We start from the raw sequence: 27,573 nt of genomic DNA, 5'->3' as shown, positions 1-27,573 counted from the left end.
ATGTAGTTATTCATATAACAGAGATAACTATGGTAACTACTTACTATAAGTTAATAGTTCATTGGGAGCAAACAGTATCAATAAACAAGCAAACAGTGTTCTATTGAAAATGTAACATATTCATGTGATATAGAAGGACTAAGGGCCATCTCAGAGAGCTGATCAGCAAAGAGCTTTTAAAATAGCTGAATGACAACAAAGAGTCAAGCAGAATGGGAAATGAACATATCAGGCAGAGCGTCAAGGTTGTGGAGGAGAAACTTAGTTCTGGAGGAATGTACTGAAAGCCAGTAAGGTGGGAACTTGGCAATGAGGGTGAGTGGGTAGATGGGAGATTAAAAAAAAGGAGGGGAAAACCAGGTTCAAGTTCTGAAATCATTTTGTGTTACATGTAACTATGGTCATCTCTACTTATATTTGCATTGACTTCCATGTTAAGATGTGAAACAAAGCACCTAATATTATCAAGTAAATATGAACTCAGATCTATCCCCCTGCTTCATGAAAAAGGCTTAGGTTCAAAGAAGTCAAATCAATAAAATATGATTGGATTATTGGCACTCATCAGTGACACTGCGCTAGGTTTTATAAAGTAAAGGCTCACAAGAGCTCTTCAAGATAGAGATCACATATTTAACTAAAGGAAATTAAAAAAAAAAAAAAAAAAAGTCAGGTGTTTCTTAGCATGAGAGAAGTCAATTAGTATTTCCCGAACACACACTACCTGCCAGGCACTCCAGTAGGTGTTTACCTACACTATCACTATTAATGCCCCACTAAACAACTGCATGTCCCAAGCACTTTGATGTTAAGTCAATGGCTCAAGATTGCACTCTTAGGAGAAGAAAGGCAAGTATACACTGGTCTGTCTGCCTCCAAAGGTCACACTTTCCCCATTAGGCCATGTGCCACTCACATTGAGCAAAAGATTCCCTACATAAGTCACATCACCTCATTCTCTTCCTGTATGAAATGACATGTGGGACTAGATGATCTCAAAAATCCCTCTTACCTCTAACGTTCTGTGATTCCGTGATCCTATTACATTGGCACAGACTGTCCTCTCCCATTCTTGCAACCTCTGCCCCTGGAAATTTCCTCCTCCACAAGTTGTACTGCAGTTGCTACCCACCAATGAGGAATGTTTCCTTCCACCAAGAAATCAGATTCTTGCCTACACCTGCGCAACACCAGAGAAAGCAAACCAACTTCCCCCTGCTGGTAAGGGGAGCACAATAACGGGAGTCTGTATTAGCTGACCATGTTTCTCTCCCATTTATTTCCTGCTCACTAAATGACTATCAACCATGTGACAGTCATTCTCAACCATGTTTGTGGGTTGAGACACCATGATGAGGAAAATTCACAGATCAACTTAAAGTACTGTTCTCAGCAGCTTAATTTGCAAATGTCAGTACTTCCCTTCTCCATACTGGGCTCATCTTTTTCAATTCTAAGTCAGATAGCAGCAAATACAAAATTTGCTTCTAAGCATAAACTGTTTCTGGGGAGTATAGTTCTCTGCCTCACAGACTTCTCACCTGAAAAATAAAATATTCAATGGCAGATGATAATTAAGTAAGTCAAGTTTCAAGATTTGGTGTGTAGGTAGCTAATCATTTTTCCTTGATATTAAACAAATTATACTTAATATTCTGGAACAAAAATTAAATATTTGAGTGTAAAAGTCATTATTTGTTATATATTTAATTATTAAGAATAAGGTGCATCATAATGAAAGAATCAGTTCTGATTATTCTGTAAGGCAACACTAGGACTAAAAAAATTCAGTGTTTCTTCTATGTACTGCTTTCCTTGATGTGTACAGAAGTTTTTCTGTGCTCTGGGAAAATCCTATGTGTCTTCCAAGTCACCACTTGTAGTAAACAGCTGCTATTTTTGCCTGCTTAGCATCCTGCAGGTGGGATTTCCTTTAGATATCACTCTACTTCAATGCTCTGTGCAGTGGTTCAGGTGGTTCAAGAGGATTATAACTCCAGATCCAGGAGCAAGTGATGCCTTGCCAATCAGCATACATCCTCCTAATAGTGATGGGCACATAACCCAAGTCTAACAGAGCTTAATTCCTAGTTTGCTGCTGGAGAATTCAAGATAAAAATGATCTCTTCCCCTGGAAAATGTCTATCAGTCTGGAACCATTGGGAGCTATCTTGCCAACACATGTAAGAGTTTACTTGAGCACAAACCAACATAAGAGGGCAAAGAGGCAGAGAGAGTTTGGTAAGTCTTGGTGATGAAATCTGAACTCCTGGATCCACCTGCACTAAAGCCCACTTGCACTTTTCAGGTAGTTGAGACATCATTCCCTATTTGTTTATATTAGTTTGTGTTTTTTAGTACTTGCAACCAAAAAATGTCGAAATATCCCATTTTATACAATGTTAACGTAATATCCTTCAATCATTAAAGGTCCATGAAAGTCAACTAAGTTTGTCCATAGAAAAGATACACAAGTACTCTTAGAGAGATAGGATTCTTTCCACCAAAAGAAAATGTGTTTACAGAATTACTCTAGAAGAACTACAAAGGAGTATCTACATTCCCATCACTAGCAGCAGAAGAAAATTATGGCTGTTCTGTTAAAATAGAAGTTCCTCTATCCCTGATCTCATCCCTCATTTTCATTTTAAAATAAAATTTTGGGGTGCCTGTGTGGCTCAGTCGGTTAAGCATCTGCCTTCAGCTCAGGTCATGATCTCATGGTTCATGGGTTCAAGTGCCACATCGGGCTCTCTGCTGTCCATGTAGAATACACTTTGGATCCTCTGTCCCCCTTTCTCTCTGCCTCTCCCTCGCTTGTTCTCTCTCCCCCTCTCAAAAATCAATAAATAAAAATTTATTTAAAATAATTTTCTTTGAAAGAGAGAGAGATAGAGTATGAGTAGGAGAAGGAGAGAGAGAGAGAGAGGGAGACACAGAATCCAAAGCAGGCTCTAGGCTCTGAGGTGTCAGCACAGAGCCTGACACAGGGCTTGTACTCACAAACCATGAGACCATGACCTGAGCCAAAGTTGGATGCTTAACTTTCTGAACCAACCAGGTGTCCCCCATTTTCATTTTTAATAAGTCAACAGCATGTTTTCTAAAAAGGTATTCAAATTATGTGTATACATACTATATCCTCCCATGTAAAAACAGAAAGCCTTCCCACTAGAGCACTTTGTCTTTAATTGTACAATGTGGAAATTTTTATTTTTCAGTCTTTTGGGAACAAGAATATTACAGACTAGTACACGTAACTGTAAAAACAACCTGAATCTGGATATCCCAACAAGCAGTGAGATCACAATCCATTTGTAGAAAAATGGGCTGATAGACAAAAGCGAGTACACAATGCCATAAAGGCAAATCCCACATAGTCCACCCAGGGGAATATTTCAAAAGATAACATAGAGAACAGATGGGGAAAGTGGTGGACATAATCTGATAACATTAAGTAGATCACAAAATAACAATAATGACACCATGCATATATTAGGAAAGGCCTGTTCTCCAACAATCACAAAGTACTTTTCCAACTCCTAGGTCAAACACCAGTAGTCAGAACTGATAGTGAAAAAGCATGATTCTTATTTTTCCTGTATTACAGACCTGAAACACTCACATTCTAAGAAATTGGCCAAATGGAGGCATGCATTGTGGAATATCTCTGATTAGACATTAAAAGACAGCCACTGGAATAAAACATGCCAGGGAAGAAAAGAACACATCAACCCACACAAGAGAGGAATCCATTTTGTTCAACAATTATATTGGTGTACAAATAATGTATTTTTTAATGTACTGCAATGTAATGTATATTCCTGTAGTAACCACAAGGAATGGCCACCACATAGGAAATACTACTTTTAAGTAGTAATATTTGAAATTTTGTGACATTAACTTACCATAAGATTGGAATTTCCTGACCTAAAGGGAACTTCTTACTCTGGGGGAGAAAAGTAGCATATGGATTTATGCAGAAAACTTCACAGTGGGAAATGTAGTTAGCATAAAAATATAGATGATCCAGCTTCTATGAAACCAAGTTGAGCTACTGTGCCTACCTGTGGTTCAGAGTAGAATAGGAATACATGTAGGACTTCTGAGCAGGAAATTCTTTACTTGCAGACCCTATTTTCTAGTGGCCTTGGTAAGGTATGTTATTCCTGCACACCCAGAATGGCACCACCTCCAATTTATGCACATGAAAGAAAGACAAATTCAATAAATTAGGTATGGCCCATTCAGGATTCACAGCTAAGATCCAGCTCCATAGTCACTTACATTTGTAATTCACTTTGCTTTCCTAATCTTGAATCCCCCGGGACCAGGTACCATTCTCAGACCCAGGTACAACTGTAGTCTACAGCACTCACCCCTAGGTAATGCCAAATTTGTCCAGGAAGTTGTACTGGCCTTCTGCCTTTGCACAACCATGTGCCACACTGAGAGCATGGCCTTGTTTCCTGAATGCCTATTAGAGGCACAGACATCATGACTCGTTCTCAACAGTACCTCTCTCTGATGCCTAAAACTGCCTTGCATACTCTCAGCACTGACTCTATTCTCTATCAAATGAGCAGCCTGGAATCAAGACACAAAAAGTGGCCAGGAGCATGCTCGGCAGGCATCAGCATGGAAGATGCTCCAACATTGGAAGGGACTCAACATGTTCAGTGAACTGCTGGGAGATGACAGAGTCCATTTAGCAAGGGAACTTGTAAAAATCATCATCATCATCATGTCCAACCTGAGCCACTCATACTCATATAACCGACATTAAGGTGTTTGAAATCCCCAAAATTCCAGTGTTATTTTATGTTACAAACACAGTTTGCAAGTAAAACATAAACTTATGTAAATTTCCTTTTACAAAAATGTAAATGTTTTTTAAAGAATTTTCAACACATGAATTTAAGCAAAGTGGGTTTGGTTTTTTGCTTTGTGTTCTTGATTTGTTTTGTTTTAATTAGGAAGATCCATTTCCATTTTCTGAACATTTGGGTTAATTGTAGCTTAAAATTATGTACATGTTATAGTTATCTGCTGAATTATAGAACATCCAAAACTTAACAGTATACAGCTACAACCAAGAATCTCCAAAATAAGGAGCCGACAACCAAGAATCACTGAACATTTTAGGAAAACCAACATCACAAAAGAAAAGGCATCAAACAAGGGAAGAATTGACACACGAAGAAGCTGAAACCCTCATACTTTACTGTGGCATAGTAAAATTGTGTGGCCACTCTGTAAAACTGTCTGACAGTTGCTCAAAATGTTAAACCTAGAGTTACCACATGAGTTAGAAATTTCACTCCTAGGTATATACAAAGGAAAATTGAAAATACATGTCAACACAAAAACTTACAAATATTCACAGCAATACTATTCCTAATAGTCACGTGTCCAACTGATGAATGGATAAATAAAATGTGGTGTATCTATACAATGAAATACTTTTCAGCAATAAAAAGGAATGAAGTTTTGATACTACAACATGGATGAAACTTGGAAACATTAACATTACATTAAGAAATCAGCCTTTTGGGGTGTCTGGGTGGCTCAGTTGATTGAGGGTCCAACTTCGGCCCAGGTCATGATCTCACAGCTTGTGAATTTGAGCCCTGCGTCGGGCTCTGTGCTGATAGCTCAGAGCCTGGAGCCTGCTTTGGCTTCTGTGTCTCCCTCTCTCTCTGCCCCTGACCCACTCGCATTCTGTCTCTGTCTGTCTCAAAAATAAATAAATATTAAAAAAAATAATTAAAAAAAAAAAAGGAAATCAGCCTTTAAACAAATAATCCAGTGAAGAAATGGGCAAAAGACACGAATAGACAATTCTCCAAAGAAGACATCCAGATGGCCAACCGACACATGAAAAAATGCTCAACATCACTCATCATCAGGGAAAGACAAATCAAAACCACAAAGAGATACCACCTCACACCTGTCAGAATGGTTAACATGAACAACTCAGGCAACAACAGATGTGGCGAGGATGCAGAGAAAGAGGATCTCTTTTGCACTGCTGGTGGGAATGCAAAGTGGAAAACAGCCTGAAGGTTCCTCAAAAAATTAAAAATAGAACTACCCTACAACCCAGCAATTGTACTACTAGGTGTTTATCCAAGGGATACAGGTGTGCTGTTTCAAAGGGGCACATGCACCCCAACGTTTATAGCCACACCATCAACAATAGTCTAAGTATGTAAACAGCCCAAATGTCCATCGATGGATGAATGGATAAAGAAGACATGGTATTTATATACAATGGAGTATTACTCAGCAATCAAAAAGAATGAAATCTTGCCATTTGCAACTACCTGGACGGAACTGGAGGGTATTACACTAAGCAAAATTAGTCCGAGAAAGACAAATATCCTATGACTTCATTCATATGAGGACTTTAAGATACAAAACAGATGAACATAAGGTAAGGGAAGAAAAAATAATATAAAAACAGGGAGGGGGACAAAACATGTATCACTCTTAAATATCGAGTACAAACAGAGGGTTGCTGGAGGGATATAAAAACAGGGAGGGAGGATGGTCTAAATGGGTAAGGGGCATTAAGGAATCTACTCCTGAAATCACTGTTGCACCATTAATATTTTATATTATATATTTTTTAATATTTAATATTTTACATATATAATGTTTATAATGTATATAAATTGATATATATATTTATACATGCACAAATTATTTATACACACACACAAACATATGACAGAACATTGCACTCATAAAATAAGAACAGGCAACTATGAATAAAAACAAATTAGAAATGAAATAAGCAAAAATTTGTCACTGAGACAAACAGATCAATGGAACAGAATAAAAGCCTCGAAATAGACCTACATAAATACAGCCAATTGATCTTTGAAAAAACAGCAAAAGCAGTGGAGTGCCTGGATGGCTCAGTTGGTTAAGTATCCAATTCTTTATTTTGGTTCAGGTCATGATCCCATAGCTCATGGGTTCAAGCCCAGAGGAATGGAATTCCCTCTCTCTCTCTGCCCCTCCTCTACTCCTTCTCTCTCTCTCTCTCTCTTTCTCTCTCTCAAAATAAATAAACAGCAAAGGTAATATAATGGAGCAAACATAGTGTCTTCAACAAATTGTGCTGAAACAAATGAACATCCACATAGAAAAACATAAATCTAACACAGACATTATATTCTTCACAAAAATTAACTCAAAATAGATCACATACCTAAATATAAAATACAAAACTATAAAACTAGAAGATAACGTAGAAGAAAATCTAGATAACCTTGGGAATGGCAGTAACTTTTTAGATACAACATCAAAATCACAATCCATGAACGAAATAATGGATAAGACGAATTTCATTAAAATTTAAAACTCATGGTCTGAGAAAGATTTATCAATAAAAGGAGAAGACAAGCCACAGACTGTGAATAATGATTGCAAAAGACACATCTGATAGCGCCTGGATGGCTCAGATGGTTAAGCAACCAACTCTTGATTTCAGCTCAGGTCATGATCTCATGGTTCATGAGTTCGAGCCCCACATCACACTCTGCCCTGATGGTATAGAGCCTGCTCGGGGGTTCTGTCTCTCCTCTCTATGTTCCCCCACTTATGCTCTCTCTCTCTCTCACTCTCAAAGTAAGTAAATAAACATTAAAAAAAATAAAAACAAAAAGACACATCTGATAAAGGTATACTATCCAAAATAAACCAAGAATTTAAAAGTCAACAATAGGAAGGGAATCAGAGGTCAAAGTCCAGCAGGCTGCCAGATCCTGGAGTCTCCTATCTTGCAGGGAGCGGCTTCCAGCAGCTATAGCCAAGAGGCAGAAGCACTACTTTGAGGCTACAGCATGGCAACTACAGGAGAGCTGGCCAGGCCAGGCCCACTATCTCCTCTGGGCCTACAGTTCATCACACAATGATAACATCACTTTTGAAGGAACATGTGCACACTGTTTCCAGTTGCTCATCTTGGATAACTCTCAAGTGTACCTCAAACCCAAATCCAAACTGCCACCCAAAATACATAAACTTCTTAGTGAGAGGCAAGAAAATATACACTCAGTTTTAAAGAAGCAAAAATTGAGAAAAAATACAAAGACCCCAAAAGTGTGTTGATTACTTGTAAAACATGCAACAGAACAGTTAAATATCATGGTGAAAGTAGAAGCTTTCTATCCACACTGAAAAGCAGTCCTACCACTCCTATGACTAAACTTGGCCTGAAGACACCAGAAAGACTCTGAGTTCTACAAACATAAATCATACGTGTGGTTCCAAATGCAAGAGCTCAACCTTGATATTCAGGACACCAACATCTCAACACTCAACACTCACTTGCTCCTCAAAGAGTGTGAGCAAAACTAAGAAACACTTATCTCAATTAAAAATGTTGCTTAGCCAGAGTGAATCCCAAAAGAATTCAAAGGTGGACTTCAGAAATTTCTTACTATCTTTGTAAAGGGTATGCTGTGAAAATAAATGTTTAATGCAACTCTGAAACTAAAGGTAGTAAGAAAAACATCTGTTTTAAAGCTTTACTTATTTAAATACATGGATACTAGGGTCCAGGAGCAAACTTCTCTGGGCATTTTTCAGTGTTTATGGAGAAAATACTTCATTAAAATGAATAATTGAGGGGCGCCTGGGTGGCTCAGTCAGTTGAGGGTCCGACTTCTGCTGAGGTCATGATCTCGCAGTTCATGGGTTCGAGCCCCACATCAGGCTGTGTGCTGACAGCTCAGAGCCTGGAGCCTGCTTCGGATTCTGTGTCTCCCTCTCTCTCTGCCCCTCCCCTGTTCATGCTCTGTCTCTGTCTCTCAACAATAAATATATGTTAAAAAGAAATTTTTTTACATGCATAACTGAAACCTGTCTACCTCATAGGGTGGCTGTGAGGATCAACAATATATGGAAGGTCCTTGTAAACAGCAAAGACATTATGGACATTGAGTGGTTATATTATTATTTTCCTTTCCCTTAATTAGCACATTAGTCATTTTCTTTCATAAGGAAATTGAGACCTTTCTGAGGGGACCTACTCACTCCTTTCTAGGTGTCTGTTATTGCTAATTCAGGAAAAGGATCAAGTGTCCTTGTTTTTCCACAATTATCTGCATAACTGTATTAGAGTGCTGAACATGATTCCTGTTTTGCATGCTAAAGTAAATATATGGATCATTCTTGATTGTAAATCATTCAGATACCCAAAATTTCATATTTTACAACTTTCTGTTGTTCCTAGTAATATTTTATCCTAAGTGGCATTTCATTTGCTCTGGTGAAGACTTATTTCTATGCCTAAAATTTACAGCAAAATATAACATAGTAACAGTTTAACTATCTTAAACCTTTTCTGGAACATAGATATACCAAAATGATAGACTGAGGTTGTATTCAACCTGTCTTTTAAAAATTCTTTCAATAAATAATTTAGATACTTTCAACTACAAAAAAAAAGTCAACAATAGGAAAACAATCCAATTAAAAATGGGTTAAAGACCTTGACTCCTCACCAAAAAGGATACATATATTAAAAATATGAATATGAAAAGATGTCACATCATATTCCATATCAATGTAAATTATAACAGTTATGAAATACCACTACACACCTGTTGGAATGGCCAAAATCCAGAACACTGACAACAGTAAATGCTGGTGAGGATGTAGACCAACAAGAACTCTCATTCACTGCTATTAAGACCACAAAATGATACAGCCACTTTTGGAGACATTTTGGCAATTTCTTATAAAACTAAACATACAATTATCATACAACCCAGCAATCTTGCTCATTGGTATTTACCCAAAGGAGGTGAAAACATATCCACACAAAAAACATCTGCATTCAGATGTTTATAGCATCTTTACTCATAATTGCCAAAACTTGGAAGCAACCATGATGTTCTTCAGTAGCTGAATGAACAAATAAACTAAGTACATCCAGGCAATAGAATATAATTTAGCAGTAAAAAGAAATGAGCTATCAAGCTATGACAGGACATTAAGGAAATTTAAATGCATATTACTAAGTGAAAGAAGGCAATCTGAAAAGGGTACATTCTCTATGATTCTAATTACATGACTTTCTAGAAAAGGCAAAACTTTGGAGAGCATGAAAAGCTCAGTGGTTGCCAGGAGTTGGAGGGTAAGAGGATGAGGAATATGAGGGTTTTAGGGCAGTGACAATACTTTGGATGATACTATATTACCGTACAATAATATATTCCATATAATATTATACATACATATTATAATAATGAATATAAGTCATTACACACTTGTCCAAACCCATAAAATGTACAACACCAAGTCTGAACTTTAAGGTCAACTATGGACTTTAAGCAGGATATGTCATGACAAGGTCAGGTGGTAAGATATGTACCACTCTGGTGGAGGATGTTGATAATGGCTTAAGCTAGGCACATGCTGGGGTCAGGAGACATATGGGAAATACGGGAAATCTCTTTACCTTCCACTTACATTTATTGTGAACCAAAAACTGCTCTTAAAAAAATAAAATCTTTTTAAAAATCACTGAAATTAGGGGCACCTGGGTGGCTTAGGTCATGATCTCACAGCTAGTGAGTTAGAGCCCTACATCTGGCTCTGTGCTGACAGCTCAGTCTCTGGCTCTTTGAAAAAATAAATATTAAAAAAAAATCAATGAAATTAAATCCTCAATTGGTTATCTAAAACCAAAATGGACAAAGCTGAAAATTAAAATCTTCAAGTTGAAAATATAGCCCAAGAATTCACTCAAAACACAACATAAACACCTCAGAGATTAAGGAAGAAAAAATATTTATAAGACAGATCCAGAAACTGTAAATTTGTCTGCTAGGAGGCAAAGAAAAAAAGAGTGAGAGGGGTGGGGGAGGTAACACACACACACACACACACACACACACACACACACACACATTCTGGCAAGTTTTCCTAATGTCAAAGAAAGAAGCAAATCCTAAAAGATTCCAGATAAAGTTCTGCCTCCATTATGAGAACTGCCAATACATGTGCCTTGATTTAAGAGCAGCACCAGGAGTTCCATTCCATTTGCCCTTAGATCAAGGATTCCACAGAAGACTACCCAAGACTCAACAAACCTGGGCACCCAGGGCCATTTGGGTAAGATTAGCACCTTGTATTCCTTTATCCCTAATCAGCCTCTCCACAGAGAGAATATGCAGAGTGTCTACCATATGCCAGATGCTGGGCAACAGTAACAGCTATACTCTCTATCCTCTCCTTTTCCTAAACCTTCTAGAATATAGTGTTCTGATAGACTGTGGAACACATCTCTTAAAGAGGTGAAGAGATGAAGAAGCTTGAATATTTGATCTATTGACTTCCAAACCTCACTGGGTGAAGGGGCCACCCTGGAACCAAGAGTCCCACAGGATACACTGTCTTGTCTTCACAAAGGCCAAGAACACCCTCCCACAGTTAGTGAATGTGCTTAAGCAGAGAGAGCCAGGAAGCCTGCCTTATGGAAAATAACTGTCCACAGGTGACCTCTGGGGCAGCTGGGGGGATCTGGGTAGATGAGTGCATGCAGGTGCATACCTACACACACATAAAATCAGCCCTAAGGTCAACTTTGGATATAATGTAGAAACATTGGGAGCATTAATGCTAACGTTAGGCACAAAGATGTCATCACCATATTTAACACTAACTTCAACTAATGCAATTAGATGAGAGAGAGAATTGAGAGGTGTAAGATTGAAACAAGGCAAAGCTATCTCTATTTTAAGATATGATTTTGTATCTGTAAACCCAGTAAATCCACTAAAATACCACAGCAAAATACAAGATAATTCAATCAGGTGGCAGTATGGAGAATTAAAAAGAAATCAATACACTCTATATAATAAAACAACAGTTAAAAGGTATAATGGAAGGAAGAGCCTATTCACAGCTAGGAACAAGCTTAATATGAAATGTGCAAAACCAAATGACAGGGGAAAAGAACTACTACCAAAGGATAAATAGTAATATGAAAAAGAGATGCTGTATTCTTGGAAAGAAAGACTTAAAAGTCAATTCTCTCTCAGTTAATTTAATGCAATCCAATAAAATACCAACAAGGTGGAGTTTTTGTTTGTTTGTTGTTTTGTTTTTACCTAAAACTAGACAAACTGATTCTAAATTCATACAGAAAACTAAATTTTAAAATATCTAGGAAAACTCTGAAGAGAAGAAATGTAAGAAATAGACCTCTTAGCACACTAATTAAAAATGTGTAACTGGTGACTGAAGAGACAGGCCAAAGTGGTCATAAATAGGCCAAACAGAGCAAAATAGGGCACTTGGGTGGCTCAGTCAGTTAAGCGTCCGACTTCAGCTCAGGTCATGATCTCGTGGTGCACACTCTGTGGGTTCCAGCCCCACGTCAGGCTCCGTGATCACAGCTCAAAGCCTGGAACCCGCTTCAGATCCTGGGTCTCCCTCTCTCTCTACCCCTCTCCCATTTGCACACTCTCTCTCTCAAAAATAAACAAACATTAAAGAAAAAATTAATAAAAATAAATAGACCAAAATGTAAATAGGAATTTATTATATTATAAAGATAACATTTCAAATTACTGAGATGAAGAAGAACATTTTAATAAATGTCTGGACAGCTGAGTAGCAGTTTGGGAAAAGATAAAGTTGTTTCCCAACTTCACACTGTACAGAAAAACTCCCAAATGATCCAAGCGTTAAAGGTAAAAAATGAAATACTAGAAATACATGAAAAATGGAGTGGGGAAGGGGCGCCTGGGTGGCTCAGTCAGTTAAGCATCCGACTTCAGGTCAGGTTATGATCTCATAGTCCATGAGTTTGAGCCCCACTTCAGGCTCTGTGCTGACAGCTCAGAGCCTGGAGCCTGCTTCAGATTCAGTGTCTCCTCTCTCTGCCTCTCCCCTACTCATGCTCACTCGCTCTCTGTCAAAAATGAACATTAAAAAAAAAGTTTTTTTCAATGGAGTGGGGAAGTCCCTAGAAGTTAGACTGCAAAATCCAAAGGCAATGTAAAATTGGTAAACTTGAATGAGTAAGAATCTTAACCTTATACGTGCCCCCCCCAAAAAAAAACAAACAACAACAACAACAAAACACCATAAGCAAAATTAAAGTCCATGAGTAATCTGGGAGGAGAGAAGTTTAAGATTTATATTATAAAACCTGATCTCTCTAATTTATGAAGATTACCTATATTCAAGAATACATGAACAACAATCCAAAATAAAAATGGACAAAGAATACACAGTCCTTAGTAAAAAGAAAAAAAAACATACAAATCACCATAATTTTGACAACTGTTAATGTTGGAGTGAAACAGGCTCAGAGGGTACACTGCTAATGGGAAAGTTAAATGGTACAACCCTCATGGAGAGTAATCTAGCTATCTCTACTAATAATACAGATGCATTTACCCTTCGACCCAGCAGTCCTACTTCTGGGAATCTATCCCACAGATATAACTGTACACATATAAAATGGCCTATGTATTTCACCTACCATTATACTTTCTAGCTCTATCCATGTTGTGTCAAATGGCAAGACTTCATTCTTTTTTGTGGCTGAATAATATTCCAATATATGTATTATACACACATACGTGTACACACACACACACACACCTGCTATATTGTACACCTGAAATAATGTAACACCATGTATTAACTATAATGAAATTTAAAATTAAATTAAATTTTAAAAATCCTATTCAGAAACGTTATGTAGTATACTACTTTTTCTATAACAAAAAGGAAATAGAAATACACCTTTGCTTTTACTTTCCTTTGAATAAAGATATATAGAAAAGATAACCAGGAATCTCATAAAAATTTTTATCTATAGAGAGGAGAACAGGCAGGAGAGAAGAGATGGAAGAATTCTAAGTGCAATTTTTTTAAATTTTTTATTATTACCTAGAATAAGAAAAATATTTTAAACATTCCAGAGAGAAAAATAACACACATGAAGACATGGCCTAAAAGGAAGTAAAAACTGAAATTATTTCAGATTTCTGATGAAACAGTATCACTAATGTTCTAAGAGAAAAGGATTTGAACCTAAAATTCTACAGGCCTAATTATTTTTCAAAATAAAGACATTCTCAGACATATAAGATTTCAGTTTACCATATACAAACTTTCTCTAACAAGAATTTCTCAAAAAGGTACTCCAGAAAAAAAGAGACAGAGAGGTTGGAAATAAAAAGCAAGGGTGAGCAAAGACACCAGCAAAATTAATCAAATGTCACTACATGTTGATTTTAAACAAACAAAAATACTTTAACAACTTGGAACTCAAGACATGAGAAGTGCCAAAGAAGATGGAAAGTGAGGTAAGTAAAAATACATCAGATATTCACCTCATTCAGGGACAACAGGTACTTTACCTGATGGTCCAAAGATATACAATAAATGTGTTTGTTAAAGTTATCAATGTAACTAATAAAAGAAAATAAATGGGAAGTATAACTTACAAACCATCAGTGGAGGGGAAAAAATGGAATAAAATAATCCAATCAACCAAAATTAGGCAGAAAGGAGGAAAACAAAAAAAGGCACATTGTAACAAAAAACATAAATAAGGTAAGTCCAAACACATTGTAAGTATGGGTGAAGAATAATTTTCTATTAAAAATAGAAAATCTGGGGTGTCTGGGTGGCTCAGTGGGCTAAGCATCCAACTTCACCTCAGGTCATGATCTCACAGTTTGTGGGTTTGAGCCTCGTGTCAGGCTCTGCCCTAATAGCTTAGACCCTGGGGCCTGCTTCAGATTCTATGTCTCTCTCTTACTCTTTGGCCTTCCCCCACTTGTGCTCTCCCTCTATCTCAAAAATAAATCAATACAAACATATTTTAAAAATAGGAAATTTGAAGAGAACACAAGCAGTGACATCTGTGACATGGCTGTACCAACTTCTTTCTAGATACGTCCCCTGAGGCAAAGGAAACAAAAGCAAAAATAAACTATGGACTTTATCAAAATAAGAAGTTTCTGTACAGTGAAGCAAACAATTAAAAGTAAAAGGCAACTTATGGAATGGGAGAAAATACTTGCTATTAACCTATCTAACAAAGGGTTAGCATCCAAAATGTATACAGATATAAAACTCAACACCCAAAAAACAAAGTATCCAATTAAAAATAGGCAGAACACATGAATGAACATTTCTCTAAGAAGACTCCCAGATGGACAAGAGACACAATCATTACTTATCATCAGGGAAATGCAAATCCAAACTACAATGAGATATAATCACACACCTGTCAGAATGGCTAAAATCAAAAACAAAAGAAACAACACCTGTTAGGGTACCTGGGTGGCTCAGTCGGTTAAGTGTCCGACTTGAGCTCAGGTCATGATCTCATAGTCTGTGAGTTTGAGCCCTGCGTCAGGCTCTGTGCTAACAGTTCAGAGCCCAGAGCCTGCTTCAGATTCTGTGTCTCCCTCTCTCTCTGCCCCTCCCCCACTCTGTATCTCTCTCTAAAATAAATAAACAACAACAACACAAAAACAAGTGTTGGTGAGGATATGGAGAAAAAGGAACACAGATGCACTACTAGTGGGAATGCAAACTGGTACAGCCATTCTCGAGAAGAGTATGGAGGTTCCTCACAAAGTAAAAAAAATAGAACAATCTTATGATCCACCAATCACACTAGTGGGTATTTATCCAAAGAATACAAGAACCACTAATTCAAAGGAATACATGCCCCCTTACATTTAAGCAGCCTTATTTAAATAAGCAAGATATGGAAGCAGCCCAAGTGTCCATTGATTGATGAATGGGTAAAGAAGATTTATATATATATATATACACACACACACATATATACACACACAATGGAATATTATGCAGCCATTAAAGAGAATGAAACCTTGCCCCTTGCAATGACATGGATGGAGCTAGAGAGTATAATGCTAAGCAAAACAAGTCCGAGAAAGACAAATGCAATAGGATTCCACTCATGTGGAATTTAAGAAACAAAACAAAGGGAATAAACTAGGAGAAAGACAAATCAAGAAACAGACTCTTAATTATAGGGAACAAATTGATGGTTACCAGAGGGGTGGGGCATGAGAGAATTGATTAAACAGGTGATGGAGGTTAAGGAGTACACTTATCACGATAAGCACTGGATCAAGTATGGAATTTTTTGAATTATTATACGGTACACATGAAACTTATATAACACTGTATGTTAGTTAATTGAAATTAAAATAAAAATCTGAAATAGAAACTTTCATTTTACAATAAAAACTCCATAGGCTGTATGTAAAACACGTATCTAAAATAAGACAACACAGAAAGAGTAACAATAACAGTGTAAGAAAAGATATAGTAAGTAATTCTTAGCATCAGAAAAAAATACAAAATTTTAGCCAAATGCACTAAAAAAAAACAAAAAGAGCATATCAACTTTGGGGTATGTCTAACAACACAGCTACCTGGAACCAGCAGATAAAAGAGATGAAGAAAAACTAAGAATATAGAATATTTAAATAATCTAACAAGTTTGATCTAACAGATATAAAATAGAGCATTAAGCACATTAAAGAACATTTTTCTCAAGAAGTCAGGGACCCTCACAAAAAAAAATTGGTAACATTTTAGGTAATGAAGAAAAAATATCATCAACTCCCGTAAAGCAGAAATCATATAAGGCTTATTGACTGGACCCAATAAAATAAAATTAGATTCATTATCAAAAAGATAGCCAAAAACATCTATGGACTCAGAAACTATAAAACCCTTTGACAGTAACTCTTATATTTAAGAGAAAAATCAGTATAGAACCTGTAAACTATTTTAAAATGACTTGAGACCCAAATAAAACCTGTAGGATTCAGGTAAAACGGTTTTCAGAAAAACTGAAATACACTCATTAACCTTGCTTGATTCTTGTTATCTTTCCCAAGGAAACATTTCCACTGTGCACAGAAATATGCACAGAGGTTTTTATTGCACCATGGTCTGTCATGGTTAACATTTCTCTATTTGGACACTTTGTTCTTTCCAGATCTTTCTAGCTCCACGTTATGGAATATTACACAACAGTTCAACAGAATACAGTTCTAAGTTTTGAAATGGAAAATTTTTCAAGATGTAATATTAAGTGAAAAAATTTTCAATTCATACAAAATTATTACATATACTTTTATGTTAGAATAATTTAACAAAAATGAAAACTAATGTATTTCTAGAGGTACATATCTATTTGACAGAAAAAAATGTCAGGAAGAGTAGCTGCTAGCCAGTGTGTTACTTTTAGGGAAAAGAGTAGATAAGAGGAATGACCGATGTAACATTCAATTAACTGTACTACTTTTTTTTTTAATTTTTAAAAAATGTTCATTTATTTTTGACAGAGAGACACAGAGCATGAGCAGGGGGAGGGGCCAAGAGAGAGGGTGACTCAGAATCTGAAACAGGCTCCAGGCTCTGAGGTGTCAGCACAGGGCCCGATGTGGGGCTCGAACTCACAGACCACGTGATCATGACCTGAGCTGAAGTCGGAAGCTCAACCGACGGAGCCACCCAGGCACCCCTTAACTTTTTTTTTTTTTTTTTACAACATGAGAGTATTTATGTAAAATCTGTGTAATAGAAAAAAAAGCTACCTATGTGAATTATCCTAAAATCATCATATAGGATTCCTCTCTTATAAACAGATTTTGCAGGAACCATTTATTCAGCTTACATAATTTTTTGCTCAGGCAAGTTTTTACTGATGAAGCTAGCCTTTTTTTTTTTTTTTTTAACCATTTGCAATCTTAGGTGAACATAAGGCATTAGACGATTTTCATTGATGTGTTGTTTAGTTATATCAGATTTCTAAATTATCAGACTAGAAAAACAGCTAAAATGGAAAGGGGAGAAGCTCAAATAAAGCACAATTTTACAAATCCTTTTTATTAATAATCACAAGGGTATCATCTGCAAAATAAATCTTCAAATCCTTAAATTCATCAACGTCAACATATTTTAAAGTCTGCATCTCAGGCTCACATTTAATACAAGGGTTTCTTTTAAGAGAAAACTCATCATTAACAGCACAAGATAGGAACCAAAATGTAAACTATAAATGTAAGAACAAAATAAAATGTTACATAAACAAAGTAAAAAGTGTGTACCCCTTTTCTCTAACTATACAACAAATTATTAAAATAATTCTCAGATACACTGGTTGTTAAACAGGGCAGCGGAAGTGTGAATAAGAAAGATACTCTAATTTAAACAAAATTAATAAAGAAATGTTCTGCATGGTTTTTTTTTTCCTGTTTCTACTTCTAATCATTTATCATGCAAATGAAAGCAGTAATGGAAAATGTAAAGAAAACAAACTCTGCAATATACCAAAACCCATATCCAGCAAGAGATAAGATTGAATATCAGAAGGAAGGGGTCTGAAAATTAGCTGTCTGTACAATGACTGGGAGGGAAAACTGTTTTATTTAGCCTGGAGGGATTTTTTTGTAGCAAACTGACTAAATTAAAATCCAGTCTATTAAATCCAGTATCATACTAGAAAATGCCTTTTCCTTGCACTTTTAGATAAATTTTCATTGATCTCATTTTACGCATGATTACATTTTTAATGAGTTGTGCAATATTTCCAGGCTAATATTAAATCCCCTCTCTCCTCCTCTTCCCCCGCCCCCCACTTACTGCTTGCTGGATTAACATTTCTGATAAATTGTTGGACCAGAAAGAAGGAGCATTACCAAGATGAAATAAATTACTTCCATTTTTTTGCAGCTCTAAAGTGATAATAGGAGAATACAAATGCCTACTGCCTAATTATGCCACATCTTCCAATTCATTTTACAAAAACAATTATTTTATTTTTATGTAACAGGCATGTTACCTTGTATTCATCATAAACGACTCTGAACACTGCATGGTTTATTAGGAAAAAAAAGGTTTTTTTCACCATAACACTGATCAAGTAAACTTATGATCATCTGAAAAGAAGTAACTTCATAAACTAAATCATATGGCAGTGATAGACAATTAGAAAATCTAAACACTAAGAAATAAGTTTATTTTAAAGATAGAAATTATTTAAAATTAACTTCCAAGCAGAGTACAAAATGATATAATGCATAAATGCTTTAAGAGACCAGTTCCGGGGCGCCTGGGTGGCTCGGTTGGTTAAGCGTCCGACTTCGGCTCAGGTCATGATCTCACAGTCCGTGAGTTCGAGCCCCGCGTCGGGCTTTGTGCTGACGGCTCAGAGCCTGGAGCCTGTTTCCGATTCTGTGTCTCCCTCTCTCTCTGCCCCTCCCCTGTTCATGCTCTGTCTCTCTCTGTCTCAAAAATAAATAAAATTTAAAAAAAAAAAAAAAAAAAAAAAAAGAGAGACCAGTTCCTGTGTGAGACAAGAGACCAGGAGAGTACCTTGCATACAGTCTCCCACTTTATGTAAGTAAGACCCATTTTTCTCTAGCAGCATCTTCAGGCTTATATGTCATAAATAAAGATAATGTCATGGACACTACTGGAATTCCAGGCTCTACTCAAGAAAGAAAGTTAGAAAAATCATTAAAAGTGGGTCTAGGACCAAGAACTTTGTAAGAGAGTTCTTAAACATCTATGCTTCCCCCTGTATTAGCTATAACTACTTAATTCTTTGTAATGACTAAGAGCAAACTCTGTAAACATATTAAACTTTCTAATTCAAAGAATACAAGAAGAAAATGAAATTCAGCTCTATGGTGCTTACAAGAGATAGACCTAAAAAAATGGGTCTTGAAAGACTGAAAATAAAAATGTGGGAACAGATTTATCAAATACTAACTAGAAGACTGGTAGTGTAGTAATTTTAGTGATTTTTAGTAATTTTAGTAATCAATGTAGAAAATAAAGCAAAAGGATTTAAAATAAAGGGGGAAAAATCACAAGATTTATATACATAAATATGGAATTTATAGGTATGATTACATACATGAAAAGAATGTATGTATTTGCATGTAAGAACATAGATATATATTAAATTTGAGTATTTATGTTAAATATTTATTTAGATACAGGAAAAAAAATATATATACACATGTACATACACAGTACATATATGCCCACATGAATACACACATATGTACAAAGTATTAACTTGTATGCTCCCAACACATGGCTTTGAAACATAAAAATCACAACTGACAGAATTATAAAGGGAAAATGATAGAAGAAAGATCCAACATGTTAAATGGAGACATGAAAAATTTTTTTTGAAGTTTCTTTATTTATTTTTTGAGAGAGAGAGAGACAAAGCAATCAGGAGAGGAGCTGAGAGAGAGAATCCAAAGCAGGCTCCATGCTGTCAGCGCACAGCGTAACATGGGGCTCAATTTTCATGAAATCTGAGATCATGATCTAAGCCAAAATCAAGAGTCACCTGCTTAACTGACTAAGCCACCAAGCACCCCTGGAAGATATTTTAAGAAGACACAACTGAATTTCTAGAGATGAAAACTACAATGTATGAGATCAAAAATATCCTGTATGGAAGAGACTAGACCAAGCAGAAGAAAAGATTAGTCAACTTCAAGACATGGCAATAAGAACTATACAAAATGCAACACAGATAGAAATAAAGACAGGAAAAAGAATTAACAAAGCATCAGTGAACCATGGGGCAACCTCATAGGGCCAAGTATAAGGTAACTGGCATCCCTAAAAGGATGAGAAAGCAATACATATTTCAAGAAATAATGACTGAAAAATTTCCAAGTTTGTTGAAAACCATAAGCTCATTTTGTGGGTGGCAGCAAGCATAAAGTGGGCACCATGAAGGCATCAGATAGACTGCAAGAATATATAAGATGGTGGAGTACTGCCTACTCACTCCCAAATGCCACTCCCTGCACTCTACCACATGCCAATCTTTGCACCTAATCATGTCACAGCCAAGTCCTGTTTCTCGTACTTTCTGTCTCAGCTTAAGAAGTCTTCAAGGAAAGTGGTCTACTGGCAGCAGGTTTTTAAGATACCTCCCCTGCAGCTACACAACTCTGGCACCTAGCTGTGCTACAACTCCTGTAATGACACCCACATATGCTGGATGTACAGGGACCTAGCCACTGTGGACAATGTCACCCAGGGCTATCATGACATGGGGGCCCAGCACAGCACCCAATCCCATACAATCCATATCATGAGGGTGGAGGAGTTCATGGCCAGTCAATCAGTTCCACAACCTCAAGATTAAGTTTTGTTACCACACTGGGTCTTGGATTGACAGTAAAGGCCAAGGTTTACTGCCAAAAGCCCCAACACCTTCTTTTAGATGCAAGGTCCTCCCCATTCCCACATCTGCCCAAATAAACTCATAGGGACACAGAAATACAAGAATCTCCCATGAACCCCAAGCACCAAAAACAAAAAAATAAACAAAAAAAAAAAACACAAGAAAACTAAGGCACATGATAATCACCAGGCTTAAAATCAGTGATAAAGAGAAAAATGTGAAAAATAACCACAGAGGGAAAATGGAGACATATTAGATACAGAGTAATAAAGATAAAACAGACAGTACATTTCTAATTAAAGACAACATAAGCTACAAAATAGTGTACCAAGATCTTTAAAATACTAACTGGGAGGGGGAAAAAAAAGAGGGGCACCTGGCTGGCTCAGTTGGAAGAGCATGTGACTCTTGATCTCAGGGTCATGAGTTCAAGCCCCATAAGGGGTATAGAGATTTTTAAATAAAAATTTAAAAATTTTTAAAAAAGGAAAATAGATGGAAAAATGCAAGTGAAATAAAGACCTTCCCCAGACCTACAAAAACTCAGTCAATCACTAGTAGACCTGCAGAACAAGAAATGAAGCAAGTGCCCCAAACAGAATGAAAATGATACCAGATGGAAACCTCAAAGCACACAAAGAGCTGGAAATAGAAACTACAAAGGTAAATAAAAATAAAAACTTGCTTTTTAACTGAAATCTCTAAAACATAATCAACCGTTTGAAACAAAAATAATGCAATTTACTGTAGGGATTTGAACACACATAAAAATGAAATGTGTTGACAACAGCTTAAAGGCCAGGAGAAAAGGAAGTAATACCATTGTAAGGTTCTTACACTGTACATGTATCACTTGAATGTTGACTGTGCTATGTTAAACCTGTGTAATATAAACCCCAAAGCAACCAATAAAACAGTTTTAACCTATAAGACAACAAAGGAGACAAAATAGATTCATAAAAATAAAAAACTCATCTAAAAGAAAGCAGAGGGGCACCTGGGTGGCTCAGTCAGTTGAGCATCCAACTTTGGCTCAGGTCATGATCTCATGGTTTGTGAGTTTGAGCCCCACATTGAGCTCGCTGCTGTCAGTGCAGAGCTTGCTTAGTATCCTCTGTCCCTGTCTCTCTCTGCCCCTCCCCCTCTTCAAAACTAAATATAAACATATTTTTTTTATAAAAAGGAGAAAATGAAGATAAAGGGAACATAGAACAGAAGGAACATACAGAAAACAAATAACAAGACAGTAGATTCCAACACAATCATATCAATAACCTTACTAAATGTAAATGGTCTAAAAACCCTAATTAAAAGCTGGGGATTATTAAATTGGGAGAATAAAGATGCAACACCAAACTCTATGCTGCCATAATTTTTTTTCAGGTAAAAAGATTGAAAAAGATACTCCGTACTAGCAAATTGAGAAAAAAGTCGAAGCGGCTGTGTTAGTATTAGACAAAGTAGATTTTAAAACAAAGACTGTCAAGGATCAAAGAAAGTCATATCATAATGATAAAGGGGTTACTTCATTAAGAGGGCATAAAAATCTCAAATATTTATGCACCTAATAATACAGTTTCAAAATACATGAAATAAAGTAATTCAGTAATTGACAGAACAGTAGAAAATCAATAAGATAGGATATGAAAAACAATATTAACCAACTTGATTTAATTTATATCCATATAATACTTCATCCAGAGACAGAAAAATATACATTCATTTCATATGTCTCTAGTCTAAGATGGACTATATTGGGGCTATACAAGAAGTGTTAAAAAATTATTAAGTATTCAAGTCACACAAAGTAGGCTAATGACAATGAATTTAAATTATTAATCAGTAGCAGAAAAATCTCTGGAAAATCCCCCAATATTTAGAAACAAAATAAGATATCCATGGTGTGTAATCCATGGGGAAAGTAAGAAATCAAACAGAAATTACAAAGTATTTTGAATTAAAAATAAAAACACAATTTGTGGATTTCTGCATTGTATTTCTTAGGAAAAAAACTTCTCCAAAGACAATGCAGGTAACTAGGGGTTACATTTAGGAAGCTCATCCAGTATTTTAGGTCTTAGATGCAGTACCAATTTCAACCTTGAATGAAAATCTTCACCTTGGCATTAAAAAAAGAAGTTGGGGGCGCCTGGGTGGCGCAGTCAGTTAAGCGTCCGACTTCAGCCAGGTCACGATCTCACGGTCCGTGAGTTCGAGCCCCGCGTCAGGCTCTGGGCTGATGGCTGGGAGCCTGGAGCCTGTTTCCGATTCTGTGTCTCCCTCTCTCTCTGCCCCTCCCCCGTTCATGCTCTGTCTCTCTCTGTCCCAAAAATAAATAAAAAACGTTGAAAAAAAAATTTTTTTTTAAATAAATAAAAAAATAAAAAAAAATAAAAAAAGAAGTTGGTGTCATCATGACTCCCCAGCTCTTATACTCATGGTGCAAAAGGGAGGAAGTCAGTTTTTTATGGTCATTTCTAGTTCTACCTCTATGTCCTCTCCAAAAAGTAACAGAAAAATTCTAATAAACTTAACAAATTTAAACCAATAGCCAAATCTGACCAATTTCTGGATATATTTGTCATTTTTATCACCAAAACAGGTTTCAGGGAATTCAAGGGTATTAATAAAAATCCATGCCTGTGACTGAGCAATTTAACTATTTTTAATGATGGTGAACAGTAAATACATGACCAGAAAGATAAAATATTAACATCAAAGTGAAATAAAGTCTCAGAAAGTACCAATGGCCTAAAGGAATGCAGTAGAAAATTTAACAGACTATAAAGTTCACAAGAGAACATGACAAGAATCTAAGACTCAAAATAGTAAAAACCAGTCTTATATTTGTTTAACCTACTGAAAAATTCTCTGCAGTCTGGACAGCCACGGTCTAAGACTTCAGCAATGAAAATGTAATTAAAATATGCTAATATTGGACAAGAAAATAGTAAGACCTGAGGATGTGGAAATGTCTCCCACGTTGCTCAGGTGGGTAATATGTGAGCATGGAAAGGAGATGTCAAGGGGTGGTATGGAGAAACTGTCAAAGTCCCAAAAAATGTTTCTGCTGTTAGACAAGCCTGCAGTCAGAAAGGGGGGAGGAGGGAGGATTTGTTAATAAAATCATTTCACAGACCTTTGTCCTAGTCTGCGTGCCAAGGACAGGAGCATCCATTTCACGTGATTCTGTGAGAATTCAGTGAAGTCAACAAGTCTAGTGGAGACGAATTTGACAGCAGTTTCTAAAAGAAATTTCATAATGGGCCTAAAAAAGAGCTACAATATTTCAGTACAAAAGTACCAACTTTGAAATCAGAAACCTCTACGTTTTCAAAGTTGGCTCTACTATATTATAAGCTCTGAGAACTTGGGCAAGTTTCTTATCCGTCCAAAGCCTCAGTTCTTTAAATCAAGAAAAGAGAAGTAATACCTTCTTCATAGGCTTGCTATAAGGACTTGCTCACATACATAAAGAACTAAACTCAGTTCTGAGCACACAGTAAGGCCTAACTCAACAGTACCAATTACTAAGAATAATTAGGGCTACCTTCCCTAAAGAACCAGAAAATGCTGGCTGACACTGGCAAGTAAACATAAGATTGTTCTTTTCAAGGAAGCTGAAGACACATGAAAAAAATCTGATTTACAAAATTAAATAGTGCTAATTTAAAGTGAATAATGAGGGCTGTGGCAAGTATGCTCCAAAGAAAGCTGCCATCAGGACACCTGGGTGGCACAGTCAGTTAAGTGTCCTACTCATGATTTTGGCTCAGGTCATGATCTCACTATTGTGAGATCAAGCACCAGGTCAGGCTTCAAACAGGGTGTGAAGCCTGTTTATGATTCTCTCCCCCTCTCTCTCCCTCTGCCCTTCCCCCACTCACACATGCATACTCTCTCTCTCAAAAAACAAAACAAAACAAATAACTGCCATCAATTATTTACTCTCTGTGTATGAACAAAGCACTCTCCCCATCAAGAAATGGAGTCTAATTGAATTTGGATTTTAACTTAGGTGGAAGTGACACTGTAGTAAATGCAGCCCTAGCCTTTAGGGGGCCCAGGCCAGCCACACGAAGAGAACATGTGGAGAAACAGCAAAACATGAGACATTTGAGTGAAGGTTTCTTGGAACTTCCCTCCCAGCCAAGATGCCAAATGAATGCAACCAACAGAGTAACCTTAGTTGTTGACATCCTATGAGGCGGGAGAACCACCCAGCTAAGTAAGCCCAGTCAGCCTACAGAAACATAAGGGGAAAAATCTATCATTTTAACTTCCAGGCAAAAGAGAACTGAAACATAGACTAAAGCTGCCAACTATCAACTGTATTTATCTGTAGCCTCTGACTTTCAGAGCTGTTCAAATTATCTTTTCTCCTTTAACGTATTTTCAGAAGTTTGTCTGTATTAGGAGTTTCAGACAATGTTGGAAATGAGCATCACCCCCACAAGTAGAAGGGAGAGCTGCAATTTCAGAAACATTCTCTTTGCAGGGAAATGACTTAACTCACTGGACAGGGGCCCCAAATAGAGACCCAGACAGTAAAAGCACCAAGAACACCTCTAGTAGAGGGGTGATTCTTTCTTTTTTTTTTTTCTAATGTTTATTTATTATTGAGAGACAGAGAGACACAGAGCATGATCAGGGGAGGGGCAGAGAGAGGGGGAGACACATAATCTGAAGCAGGCTCCAGGCTCCAAGCTGTCAGCAGAGCCTGATGTGGGGCTCAAACCCACGAACCATGAGACAATGACCTGAGCCGAAGTCAGTCGCCCAACCAACTAAGCCACCCACACGCCCCAGAGGGGTGATTGTTTCTCACCTACAAATAAAATAATGTTTGTAAAAAAGCTTTCTCTGGAAAAGATTACACAAAAACAACTTGCCAATTATGTCTTACAGGAAACTTTATTACCAAAAGCCACTTTGCTAATATTTTTTTTCTTTCACTACATAGAACTGATATTTTAGAACACAACCACAAGTAGCCTTTTCAAATTCATAATCTCATTGGGATTTGATTTATGGTTTTTAAGAACCTGATGGAATCAAGTTCTGTGAACAAAAGATCACCATAACTAATGGTCAATGCTGTCATGCCAGAAAATAGTTCTAAAAACACACAAGAATTCAATAGACAGAGAATCTTTGAAATACTTGGTCTTCTCCCCTTTTAATTCTCTTTCTCTCCTTAGAGGACAACTCTTTCTGGGTCTTTCAATGACTTAGCTGTCTTATTATCATCCTCAACTGATTTTGGAATAAAAAAAACTTTTCTACCTCTTCCCACAAGTTTTCTCCCTAAACTATTTCCCACACACTGTGGCAGGAGATGGCATGAAGAATAATTCTGGGCATAAAAGCTTTTCAGGTCTTTAATACTATGAACTCACCTCAATTAATCGGATGGAAATATTTCTCTAATTTGCTGACAGTGACCTTACTCTTAATGGCCTTCAATGAAGTCACCAAAGCTTTCACTCTCCAGAATTTCAAGACAGTTATTTATTCGTTTATTCCTTTTATTCTGCCATTTGTCTTCATAAAATAAGTTATAAATTAAACAAATTTTAAATACAATTTCTAACAGCAAGGGCAAAAAGACTTAACTTTTGATCTCACCATGGCCTGTTTTGACAGCCAAAGTAACATTCATTTTTATACACATCCTCCAAAGAGAATTTTCAAAAGCTTTAAAAAGGATTTTACAAGATAGAAACAAAAAGAGAAATTTTCATTAATGAAGCAAATATTTAATATAAATTGATTATGTGCCCATCACATCCCAAGGTACAGGAGCTGAAAAACAGACAAACTCCCAGGAAGTTCATGGCTGAATAGAGATGCAGACACTGAACAAAAAACTCTCCCTAACATTGTGGGAAGAGAAAATACAAGAGTGTGATACAAATGAAGGGTTGAGTGTGTACACATGAAGTGGGAGGGGGGAGGAAGAAAGATTGTGAAGCAGTCAATTAGAGCAAAGCCTATAACACATTTCACTAGACAGTGAGAGAGAAGCAGGAGAAGGAAAGCATAAGGCATCTTCCAAACAAAGGAAAAGGCCCAGAACAGAAGCGTGAAGCACCATACATCTTCAAGAAATATTAAGAAAGAAAGAATGAGTATAAAGAGGACTGGGGGAGGGGGGTGGTGGGCGGCACCAGGTGGCTAAGAGGGTTGAGTGTCTGACTCTTGATTTCAGTTCAGGTCATGATCTCACAGTTTGGGATTGAGCCCCAAGTTGGGCTCTGTGCTGTCAGAGAGCACAGAATCCCTGCTTGGGATTCTGCCTCTCCCTTTCTCTC

This window comes from Panthera onca, chromosome E2, assembly GCF_046562875.1.
Source record: "Panthera onca isolate mPanOnc1 chromosome E2, mPanOnc1 haplotype 2, whole genome shotgun sequence".
Taxonomy (NCBI): domain Eukaryota; kingdom Metazoa; phylum Chordata; class Mammalia; order Carnivora; family Felidae; genus Panthera; species Panthera onca.
This window is presented reverse-complemented; position numbering follows the sequence as displayed.